Source organism: Peromyscus maniculatus, chromosome 4 (genome assembly GCF_049852395.1).
Source record: "Peromyscus maniculatus bairdii isolate BWxNUB_F1_BW_parent chromosome 4, HU_Pman_BW_mat_3.1, whole genome shotgun sequence".
Taxonomy (NCBI): Eukaryota; Metazoa; Chordata; class Mammalia; order Rodentia; family Cricetidae; genus Peromyscus; species Peromyscus maniculatus.
In genome coordinates, this window is record NC_134855.1 from 60,626,466 (window position 1) to 60,639,534 (window position 13,069).

Genomic DNA, 13,069 nt, shown 5'->3' on the forward strand with positions numbered 1-13,069 from the left:
TCCAAGAATTCTTCTTTGATATGCCACATAGCAAGGAGATTAAGCACAAGAGAATGGCATTATGCAGAGGTGAGGATGTGGTCCCATTCCTTGGTGATGGGAAGTAGTACCAGCACTTTGCAAGAAAGCTCTATACTGTTTCTCTGAAAGCCAAACTCTCATCATATAAACGATCATTTGGTTATTAACCCAAATGAGCAATAAACTTTTGCCCACATAGACACCTGACACAATATTTAACTTGTATTTGTTTGTTTGTGTGTGTGTGTGTGTGTGTGTGTGTGTGCACTCGAGTGTGCACACACAGACGTGCACAAGTGCTATAGCTTTTATGGAGGTCAAAGGACAAATTCCAGAGCCTCTTTTTCCGCTACCACTATGTGCATGCATGCCAGTGGTTGAGCTCAGGTTGTTAGGCTTGGTGGCAAATGTCTTTACCCACTAAACCATCTCCTGGCCCTATAAATGAATCTTTATGCAGTTATATTCATTGTGCACTCATGTGGAAGGTACAATCCCTGACTTGCCCTTTTCTTCAACCATGGAATTCTGTACTGAGTGACCTGTAGTTCATTAACACAATGTCAGTGAAGAGTCATCATTAAGTTTCAGTCAATGTGTGTGCCAGGATTGGAACAGTGAATAAGAGAAGACATGTGCTGACTAGTCTTTATATCAACTTGACACAAGCTAGGATCATCTTGGAGGAAGATATTTTAATCAAGAAAACGTCTCCATTGGAAGCCTGTAAGAAAGTCTGCAGGGCGTTTTTTATGACTAATGTAGGATCAATCATCTCCATAGATACTTGTCCTGGGGACTATAAAAAAGCTGGCTGAGTTAGCCATGGGGAGCAATCCAGTAAACAGTGTTCCTCTATGGCCTCTATTCAGTTTCTGCCTCCAGGTTCCTGTCTTTAGTTCCTGCCCTGATTTCCTTTGATGGCAGACCATGACCTAATATTTGTAAACTGGAATAAACCCTTTTCTCTCCAAGTTGCCTTTGGATAAGGTGTTTTTGTTGTTTTGTTTTGTTTAATCCGGAGCTGAGGACAGAACCCAGGGCCTTGCGCTTGCTAGGCAAACACTCTACCACTGAGCTAAATCCCCAACCCCAGGTAATGTGTTTTTTTATTACAACAGTAGTAACTAAGACAGAAAATTGGTACCAGGCCATGGGATATTGATGTGACACACTGCATGTTTCTGAAAGGATTATGATGGAATTTGAATTTTGGGCTAGAAATGGCCCTGACTGCTCATAAGTCAATGGACGATTCTGTTGGAGCTTGGAAGATAAGAGTATTGAGATAAATGCATACAATGGGGACCTAGTTTATGAGGTTTCATAGAGAAGTTTGAGAATTCCTCAAAGACTCTATCAGGGATATTTGTGAAGTATTTTGAATTAAGAACCACTACAGTGAAAACTTTGCTTTGCTGGGACAATTGATGCTGATCAGCTGGGACTAGAGAATCAGCTGTGATTAAGAATTGGCCAGCATGCTGGGTGGTGGTGGTGCATGCCTTAAATCCCAGCGCTCGGGAGGCAGAGCCAGGCAGATCTCTGTGAATTCGAGGCCAGCCTGGTCTAAAGAGCAAGATCCAGGACAGGCACCAAAACTACACAGAGAAACCCTGTCTCAAAAAACAAAACAACAACAAAAAAGAACTAGCCAGCATCATTTAGGCAAAATATTCTGGAAAGTGTTTCCACAGAAGCTGTAGTCCAGAAGGAACAGGCTACTTCTCATACTGGCTCCCAACCTTGATGGATTTGTAAGCATCATCTAAGTGGTACTGGTTCTGAAGGTATGAAGGAGTCATGGAGAGAACTGAGAAACTGGGGCTTGATGCTATGAGGCAGGGTCAGAGACGCTGAAGAGAACCTCTGGAGAGACTGTTGTTTAAGATGCAACCCAGTTAGAGACCCCAACATTTGGGAGATGCCAGTACCATGGGATAACCACCAAGAACAGCAGCATCCATGAGGTAGAGCTGTCCTGAGCCTAGGAAACAAGCTGAATGTGCTGCAGAGGGTATGGCTGGAAAAGGGCCCCTAGATTTGTGGAAGAGCCAAGAAATCATGAGTGAATCCCAGATATTGGACACTGATATTTAGTGTTGGAACTTGGTATTTCTTTGTTCAGATTGTGACTGTGCCCTGGTTCTTCCTTCTCTGAGTAAGTAACTTATTTTTTTTATTTTAGAAGAGCCTGCAGTTGAGTGACTTTGAACTTTTAGAGTGACTTTAGACTTTTACAAGACTTTGGAGATTTATGGAGATTATAGATATTTTAAAATGTTAAAATTTTTAAACGCTGTGGGATTTTTAAATGTTGAGATGTTTTAGATTGTCATACTAATATAATATCTTGGAAACAACAAGAAAGCAAAGGTTATTGATTAATAAATGATGTGTTTGTGTGTCAAGTTGACAAGGGGTCAATAGTGCTGGCTAGTTTTTATGTCAACTTGACACAAGCTTGGGTCATTTAGGAAGAAGTCTTAATCAAGAAAAATCTCTCTTGGTAGGTAGAGCTGTAGGTGATGCTGTAGAACATTTTCTTAATTCATGATTGATGTACCCATTCACTATAGGCAGTGCTGCCCCTGGGCTGGTGGTCTTGGATGGTATAAGAAAACAGGCTGAGTGAGCCATAATGAGGAAGCCAGTAAACAGTCTTCCTCTATGGCCTCTGCAACAGTTCTTGTCTCCAAGTTTGTGCCCTGACTTCCCTCAGTGATGGACTGTTCTGTGGAAGTATAAGATGAAATAAACCCTTTTCTTCCAAGGTTGATTTTTGGTCATCATGCTTTATCACAGCAATAGAAACCCTAACTGAGACAGCATGCTTTCATACATGGGGTAAAACAAATTACATTCAAAGTTTGGTCCTTTGTGAGCAAATGGTGGAAGAGAACAAGTTTACAGTGTGACATGAGACCCTGCTGTTCCTATACTGACATATGTTCCCATGGAGCAACAGTAGTAACACTAAGTCTTAAAAAACGCAGAAACTCAGGCACTGGTGTACATCTGTGACTCTGCATATAAGCTTTTGCAAGATTCCCAGGTTACTTAGGAGTGTGTTGAAACTGGCTATGCACTGCCTTAAAACAACTGTAATCCTCAAGAAAGGGCTAAAGAAAAATATTTATTAGAATCAAAATAACTTCTGGCAGTTCCTGATTTATTTTTTCAAATAGCAAAACTCACTTCTCGGTATGTCATTTTTACTCTACCAGCAAGCTAATCTGAGGAGGTAGGTGTGCAATGAAATGCTCAAACCCAATGAACATCAATCTAATGAGACCATTGAGACCTTTTTACACTTCATTGCATATTGTATACCAGAAAATTTTTATTTTCAGCCAGAACCACATTAATTCATTTAAAACTCAGTCTGAAAATCAATTTTATCTGACTTATAGATTATACTTTGCTGGGAAGCTTTTCAATACCTTTACCTTCATCCGGCATTGGTAAAACCCCAAAGTTATTTGGTGCAGATATTCATTGCTTCTATACAATTCCTCATCATGTAGACTAGAGGTTCCCTGCTTAACAGAAAACAATACTTAACAACGTGCTGAGACTTAGGTTCACCAAATGCATGTTTAAGAAGATAATTAAAAGGCCATTTAATTAATCTCATGTCCTATATTTCATAATGCTTAAATTACAAATATTCATACATGAGTAGAGAATATTCATTGTGTTTTCAAATGTATATTATCGAATAGACATCTTTGAGCAAATATCAAACTAGGAAAAGAATCAGGAAATTATTTTGAAACTCCAGATGACATTCTTAGGCAATGCTTGCATAGTATGGAGGCAAATTAAATGCAGTGGATTCTGAGACAGAAGTATATCTTTGTTTTTGGTGGTGGTGGTAGTTTTGTTTTTGTTTTTAATCTCCTACCACTTTTACATTTAATTTATGACTGTTGTTAAAATAGTTTATTTCCCAAATAATATATATTTATTGATGCTGATTAAACCAAGAATAACAACCACAAAGTCCCTAGAAATAATCCCCAGCACTGTTTCTGTCCTGTTTTCCAGCTAAATAAATGACAATGTAGGATTCTCAGGCAAGAACACAACAACATTGTCAGGAATAAAATTGCTCTTAAAACTGAAGCTAAAATGCCTGTAGCAGAAAAATTGGGGTCAGGCCCTTTAGCATGTAGCAGATAAATCCAGAATCAGTTTAATATGTTCTGTGCTTGGAGAGTAAAAAATAATTGATATCTGATCAATGGAGGTGTTGAGAACACAAAGGTTTTCAGGCAGTCACAGCAGGAAATCAATAGAGAATAAAGTTTCTGACTTATCAAGCATAACAAATGGCAACAAACACAATGAAATCCACATGGTCATGACTAGAGTTTTGGCAGAACATGAAGTTTATTATCAAAAATCATGTGACACATTGAACGTCACTGGTAATTCTATTTCTCCTTGGGTAATGCTATGTGTGGGTACAGCACAGTTGAGTGACTCATTTAAATCTAAACAAGTGATTTTCTGTGTTATAACAGGACTTCTTTTCACAGTTTAATTTTTGGAATGCCCTATTAAATGTACTGCACAAAAATTAAGTAAATGGACAACATGATGAAAAACAATCAAAGGATACACTGCAAGTGAATTCCTACATGATGAATGATGGCCATGGCACCCTGTACTCTTCTGGTTAATAGAAAAGGACTAGAGAATTTTAAGGTGTATTTTTTGCCAGGTATGGTAGCACAAACCTGTAATTCCCAGCACCTAGGGAGCTGAGTAAGAAGGATGGATTTCCAGGCTTATTTGGGCAGAATAGTGAGATGCTGTCAATATAGATAGATAAGCAAATAGATGATAGATAGATAGATGATAGATAGATGATAGATAGATAGATAGATAGATAGATAGATAGATAGATAGATAGATAGATAGATAGATAGATAGATAGATGATAGATAAATGTAGATGTATATACATATATGTATATACATACATATGTCTCTATATATCATTGAATATCTTTTATTCTTTTATAAGGGAATTAGTACTACTCAGGAGGGTTTTATCACCATGTCTAAATCAGTCCCCTAAAGAACCCCAAACCCTTTCAAATACCACTACATGAAAGGTTAGGATTTCAACATATGAAGGGGCACAAGAGCTAACATTGAGTCATTGTACAAACCTCCTCCATTGATACTGTGACCTTGTTATTCACAACTTTGTTATTGATATTTATGCAGACAACCAATTGCATTCAATAATTAAGTCTTGACAATATTAGTAAAGACAAGAATGATTCCATTATCCAAGGCTCTAAAATTACAAATAGCATATTAGGTATATTTATACAAATGAAAAGTCTTCAATTAAAATTCAAAGTCATTTTGATATGATGTTGATGACTTTTTATTTTTGTTTCAATAATTTGATTACAAATTAGTAAATAATAAGAAAACACACATAATTAACAATTATTTTAGTTGATTGGCAAGGAATCTAAAAAGCATATATAAAAGGCTGAGATTAAAGTAAACTAATTTGCTAAGATTGAGAGGAGTTCTTTTTCTAAGTGAGATATTAATAAATTATTTTTAATTAGGAAAAACATAAAAGTATAGTGGGAGAGACAACTCCTGAGGATCTCACTATGTATAGCACTGTGGAAAACTACGGAGATTTTAACATAAGGGAAGTGTGTTTTTTAATCTCCAAAAGGTGAAATCAAATTGGGAAGAGTACTCCTTTTGGTGGAGAAAGAGAACATAAACTTGTATTTGAGGAATCATCCTCATTAATACAAATAATCATTAACACAAAGAAGAGAACGATTACTTCCAGCTGAAGAACGGAGACTTCAGGGAGATGAACTAAATGATGAAAGAATGAAGGATTTAACAAATGTTTTTGTCAAAACACAGGGAGACAGCTCTGCCTGACATCAAAGTACTGCAATAGAAGGGAAAGACACTTCGGTGTAGAATTCTCACTTATATGTGTTTTTTTTTAACTTGGGCAAGGAAAAGGAAAAAAAAGAAAAGTTTGAACATAAAGGAACTAAGGGTACCACTATTTTTCCTTTTAAGCTTTAGTGTTCAAAAGCAGCTCAATAAAATTCTTCCCCTCAGGAGATACGTTCACTTAAGTCCAATTGAAAGTTGGCACAGTTAATAGCTTAAAATTAATAAGAACCTTCACAACCTCAAAAAATACTGGGTATGGGAGCTGACTGAGAATCCACATGAAGGTCTGACCCAACTTCCACAGGCCCTGCAAGAGTCTCACAGTGAATGGCTCCCTTCCAAAATTTCTTGACATGTTCAGCCCTTGGATATGCATACACATTTTTACTCCAAAGATAAGAACTTTGGCTCTCTGTCCAACTTCTCAGGGCTTTTACTTTCCCTCTACTTCAAGTAAAAAGTGTTTGTTTGTTTGTTTTTGATTTTCCAAGACAGAATTTCTCTGTGTAGCCCTGGCTGTCCTTGAACTTGCCTTGAAGACCAGGCTAGCCTTGAACTCAGAGATCTGCCTGCCTCTGCCTCCCAAGTGCTGAGATTAACAGTGTGCACTGCCACACCCAGCCCCAAGAAATACATTCTTTCTGGTAAATACCTTCCATCAAGAAGTCAGTGCTTTTTGGATGATTCTTCCATTAATTTATACAGAAGACAGGATATTATTTATCATTTGTAGGATTTATCATTTGTAGGATTTAGGATGCATACATACACACTCTTCAGGAAGGCAGGGACCAAACAATCACCTGACCCCTGTGTTATTAGCTCTTTTCTTTTCATAAATAATGAAAATAGTGTAACAAAAATAAAACTTCTTAAACTAAGAACTTATAAATTAAATGTTTTTATCTTCTAAACTCTTTTGCCTGAGGATTATTTGATTCCATGCTATTCTTGAACCTCATCTCTCCCTAAACCTAACAAGAATCATACAGAATATCAAGGTCATTACTGTCCTTACAGAAAATCTAACTTGGAAGTTTTATCAAATATTATTTCTTTGAAAACTAGACTACCCAATCCACTAAATTAGGTTCTGCAACACTAGAAATACATAGAGATGGTGATAAACCTCTACCCAATTTGGTGGTTTTAAGAAAATTACAACTTTTTAGGCCCTTTATATAAACAATATTTTCAGATATTATATTCAAAATTTGTTCCAGCTATATTCTATTATCACAATCCTGTTGTAGAGGATGCCAACCAAACCAAACCTGAAACATCCTAAAGATCACAGCCATTGAAAAGCAGTTAGTTTTCATGTTTAAAACGTAGTCTCAGAGAATAACCAGAGTCATGATATATAAGCTAGAAGCCAAGGACAAAAATCTACAAGGGACCAAAATATACAGCAGTAATGTTATTTTTTTATTTAAAAATTTGAAAGCTTTTTATTTTGTCTTGTTTGAACAGCAGTACTCTATGTAGCATTTGGAAGCTTAATTAAATGAATTGATTGTGTAGAGTGCTAATTGGTAATACTCAGTACATAGTAAACCCTTCAATACCTGTTAATTTTTCACCAGAATATCCCACAAGCATACACAGGCAGTGAGGAGCACACACACAAAAAGGAACAAACACCTTAATACAGAAAAAAAGCCAGACCAAAGACACAATTTTATTTTTCACTTAATCATTGCTACTTTGGTCACAGTTCAGGATGAAAACATATATAAAATAAAACATCCCTCAAGTATACAAAAAGTAAAGCATTTGTATGGCATCAAAAGCATATATAGTGATTACCAGAGGAAGTTTATAAAGCATAGTGTGATGAGACAACTTGGTTACTATCCCAGGAACCTACCTAAGGAAGGACCTTAGAGGAGGAATCATGTCTACAGTAGACTCCAGGGAGGAATCTTTACAAAAAGCAATGGATGAACACAGGTGTGTAGGAAAGAAAGATCTGCTGTGTAATCAGTAAAAACCCAGGATACTGGCCATGCACAAATTATAACAACAGTGATCATAGGAAATAAGCACAAAAATAACATTAGGAGATGTCAGTGTGTAAACAAAGAGATCATTTTTAAATAACAATATATATTTGTTCATTCTCAGACAAAAATATTCATTATCTTCACTTTGTTATTTTATTCTTTGCAGCAAAATAAAAACAATAATTACCACAATCCAATTATACAGTAAGATAATTTTTAAAGCAGAATTCATTGTGCTTGAATGTGATTATATCTGACAAGATAAACAATAAAATTAAAAAACAAAGACAAATTACAAGAGTCAAGAAACAAAACCTGTGCAGATAATTTTTTAGCCTTGTTTACTTCTGCCATTTACAGAAATAATAAAAGGCAGGTAAATTTTTAATGAAAGAAAACAGAAGATAAATATAACATATACTAAGAAAACCTGAAAAAATATTAATTTTCAATTTTAAAGCGTTTCTTACTTTCTGCTGTAAAGGTGCACTGTACATTAAAGAGAGAGTAGTTTTTTTCCTGGTCACAATTCACAACCAAAAAAAATAAAAGCCCAAACTAAATACATTTTTAGTTTTCTTTACATGACAGTTATTGGTAACTATTTTGTTGTCTCTCTGACTTTTTGAAGCTTTTGTCATTTAAAATGAGGGAGTTCTATGACCACAGACAAAACAGAAGTGAAAAATGATGGATAAGCATGCATAAATTTATTTTATCCTCCAAGAAAACACCCATCCTGTCAATTATGAACTAAGCCTAAAGAAACATAAAGAAGAAAAAAAAACACTGAACTTTATGAGATTTTTTTTCATATCTTATTCCTGACTTGTTGTAAGACAAAGTCAGCTCTACACTTATGAGAATTCCAAATGGCCCTGTTCTGTGTCGTTGTTCGCAAAGTTAAAATGTTGCACTTTGCATCATGAACTCCTACTGAAGACAATATGGAAAGTTATATTCTCTGCTTAAACATATCCTCCCTAACCCCAAGTGATCTTTATCAAACCAGTCCCACTAAACTGGCCTTCAAAGCCTTCGGGCAAGGCTTATGGAAGGCTCCAGAACACTCTATGCTGCTTTTCCTGCTCAGCCCATCACGTAGCAGCTGTACCAAGTCATGCTTTCTTTAATGCGCATTTAGAAATTCCACAGAGACCTACATTTAAAGCTAGACCTTCCAGAACTGCCTATTCTACTGCCTCCCTCCATCACTGCAACTCTACCCACAATGTCACAGTAGGTTGCACTCCAAATAAGACCAACATTCTTCCACATTAAAACACCATCAGCCTCACTCTGATAACTACTAAAAGTCTAATTCCAAGAAAAATATTTTGTTAGGGTTTATTGAACACAACTCTCCAAAGATCTATAAGACTAATTCTGACCTCATGTATTTCAGATAATAACAGAAGCTCAAGTCTCCTTCATTTCATTCTGTGGCAATCACTGTACACCCCACCAAGCTGTGTCGCAGTTAACCATGCTGTGATGGCTATTCTTGGTTGTCAACTTGACTATATCTGGAATGAACTATAATCCAAAAATGGAGGGCACACTTGTGATCCAGACCTTGAAGCAAGAGAGAACATGACTTTGATCTGGATCTTGAAGCTGAATGACACATGCCTTTAATCTAGACCTTGAGGTTGGAAGGCACACCTTTAATCTGGGTCACACTTTCTGCTGGACGGACAATGGAAGAAAGAAGAGGGTGTGTTCCTTCTTTGCCTGCTTGCCCTCACCTTGTCAGGACATCCATTTCTTCATTGGCATTGGAGTCTACATCCTTGAGATTCCAACATATACAGAAGATCAGCTGAAACACCCAGCCTCATGGGACTGAGCAACTACTGGATTCTTGGACATTTTATTCACAGCTAGCCATTGTTGAACTGTAGTCTGTAAATCGTTCCAATAAATTCCCATAGATGATAGATAGATAGATAGATAGATAGATAGATAGATAGATAGATAGATAGATAGATAGATAGACAGAGATACAGATATATACAAAGATTCATTCTTTAATCTCTGATACTCTAGAAAACCCTGACTAATACACATGACTTCTTGAAACATCTTTTCTCTCCTCACATACATCAACCTCCCAGATTCTAACAGGCTACTTTCTATACTTCTTCACAGCTGATGTCTCTTCCTGTCCAGTTCTTTAGAAGCAAAATGGTTCTTTTGCAACACTTGAGGCTTTGCTTTGTTCACTTGGGCTCCAAAGTTGATCTTGCTCAGTCTCTACACTGTGAATATAAAGATGAATATCAAATTTTCAAACTTCACCCATTGATCAAGTTTCATCTATCCACTTTTCTGAGCAACATGATCACTTCAATGTCTAATTAACTAATTATATAAGAGAACTTAATTTATTCATTTGTAAAAAGTGTTCTACATCTCCCAAGTTCTCATTCATTTCAGCAAGTGGTACCACTATTACTTAAGCCAATAATAAAACATTTTATAAAAAAATCCTTCCCTATTTTCAAATATCAAATTTGTTATCAAATGAAGCAGGTATATCTTCAACATGTAGATTGAATCAAACAATAATGCTCACCTCCACAACTACTACTCAAGCTCAAGCCAGCATCACCTCCTTTGAGAGTCACAAGAACAACAAGGTCCAATTATTTCCTCTCCACCCATTTCCATCTGTTCCTACATGGCTTTGCCATGTTAACACCTGTTGGCATCAATTCTTTTTTGTGCTATATATTTAATTTTCAAAAATGGACAAACAACTGACATTTTTCTCCAGAGTATGTTGTGAGAGAAGAGAAACATGTTTCTTATTATTGCACAGTGTTTTGTTTGTATATATGCCACCTGTATGCTTGGTACTGGAAGAAGCCAAAAAAGGGTATCAGATCCCCTGGAACTGGAGTTGCAGTTGTGAGCCATCATGTGGGTGTTGGAAATGGAACCCAAATCCTTTGAAAAGAGCAGCCAGTGCTCTTAATCTGTGAGCCATCATTTCAGCCACAGAAACAAGTGTCTTGTAATTTCTTGCCTACCAAGTGCAAGCCACATCCCCTTTGTCCATAAAAATAAAACCCAGTTTTAAAAAATTGATGTTCTGGTAGTGTCCATGATCTGTTAAGTTTGTAAAATAATGTCTTTTCCTTGATTTTCATTCTTCCTTCCTTCCTTGTGTCTCTGCTCTCAGTATGCATATTAATGTCTTTTCGTTATTATTGTTAAACAAATATATTTTTTTCTTTCTTCCTTTTTTTGAGTTTTGAAAATACATTTTCCCCTTTTAAAAAATTTATTCTTCTCTCATACAATACATCTCAACTGCAGCCTCCCCTCCCTCTACTCCTTCCAGTCTCTCTCCCTCCCCCCTCCCCCAGTCCACTGCTCCTTCATTACCCTCAGAGAAGAACAGGCTTCCCAGAGATGTCAACCTAACACGGCATCACAAGGTACAGTAAGACTCGGCAGATACCCTTGCATCAAGGCTGGAGGAAGCAACCCAGTGGGAGGAAGAGGGTCCCAGGAGCAGACAAAAGATTCAGAGACACCTGAATGCACCTGATCTCGCCTGCATATGAACTTCTAACCGAACCCTTATTTCTTCTCTAAACATTTCTTACTCTCTTCTTCAACTTCGAGAAATACCACGTCTTCCCTCCTTCACCCACCACTCATTCCTTAGCAAGTGCTTTTCTTCTTTCAAAATAAATCCCGTAATTTGAACTCCCCTTCATTGGAAAACTAAAGAGGACTGGAAATTTAGAAGGATTTTAGGACTAGAGAGTGTGTTTAATGTGTGTTGCAGTTTTCCATTTTGTAATTCTATTATCAATGTTTTGTAAAAGTATATATTTTCAAATAATACTCATTAGAAAAATGCATTTAATTTTATCTCAATATCTGTCATAAACTCCCAAAATATATTTTCTGTGTCTGGAACAGTTGCTGTTAATTGTGCTCCATCCATTCCTAAAGATGGCTTCCTCTAATGCCCCATTTCCAATCAGTAATTTTTCCATTTCAGCACTTCTTATAACTTCCCATTTCTGTCCAGGCTCTTATCGCCTCTAAATCAAATTCCTTCAGTAGAATTATAATTGGTCTCTAGGTTTCAAATGCTTCTCCTTATTCTTGATCTTGCTCACTATTGACAGATTAATCTTCCTAAAAGTCCTACATCACACATTCAGTCATGTTATCTCTTTGGTCAAAACTTTTTAATAGAAGAGAAAAATGGAAAGATGAAAATAGATTGCTTTCTTGGGGAACAGATTTGGGAGCAAAAAAGGTTTTATATTTATTTTTATATCTTATGTTATTTCACAATGATTTAATAATTGTCATTTGTAATTATTATGACAAAATTAATTACAACTAAAGTGACCTCTATAATAAGATTTCAACATTTTATGTACTACTTATTCCACTGTGCTATGAAACAAAATTTCTACTTTTCCTCTAATTTTATACTCTTAAAATTACATTCCTGTATTATTTTAAGCCTAAATTCCAGTCTTTTATAAGCTTCTTGATTATATGAACAACAACTAATTATATTTTGTACAAAATCTTGTACAATATCAGAACAAACAACTCTTCCCTCATCAGTGTTTTCCACTGAAATTTCTGATTTATTTTTTCCTCATGTTAAAGAAAAATATATTCTTAACAAGACCTTTTCCCTTTGCAGTAGAAATCACAATAGCTTAAAAACACAAAATAAGTCTTGACTAGATATTTATGACTCCATTAGGCCAACAATGAAATAGTCCACAGCTATTTCCTTGTGGGATCATTTTTGCTTTGCTTCAAAAATTAAAAGCAAAAGCAGAGATGAGTGGCCATTGGAGACACTGCAGAAGAATCCCCATTCTTGCAATGGCTTAATCTAGTACGGAGAGCCTAGTTTAAATGTGACCCATTCGTTAAGGATACTCACTAGTTGGGTAGAAGCATCACTCTTTTCAGGTCGAGATAAATTGCTGGGTGCCACTCTCAGCATCTGGCTCTTCAACTTGACTTCAAGGTACAGGGAGTATGGGCAGCTCCCTAAGTGTCCTTTCATTTGGTTTCACTTCTCTGTAC

At 36.3% G+C, this 13,069-nt stretch overlaps 1 long non-coding RNA gene across 1 annotated transcript; it reads right to left on the minus strand.

Annotated features, from left to right (window-relative positions):
• Positions 1-7,388: 7,388 nt before the first annotated feature.
• Positions 7,389-13,069, minus strand: LOC121829082 (uncharacterized). The gene is made up of 2 exons (XR_006071867.2): positions 12,924-13,069; positions 7,389-10,248 (listed from the first exon to the last, which is right to left on the minus strand). It is a non-coding gene; the product is annotated as an uncharacterized LOC121829082 (long non-coding RNA).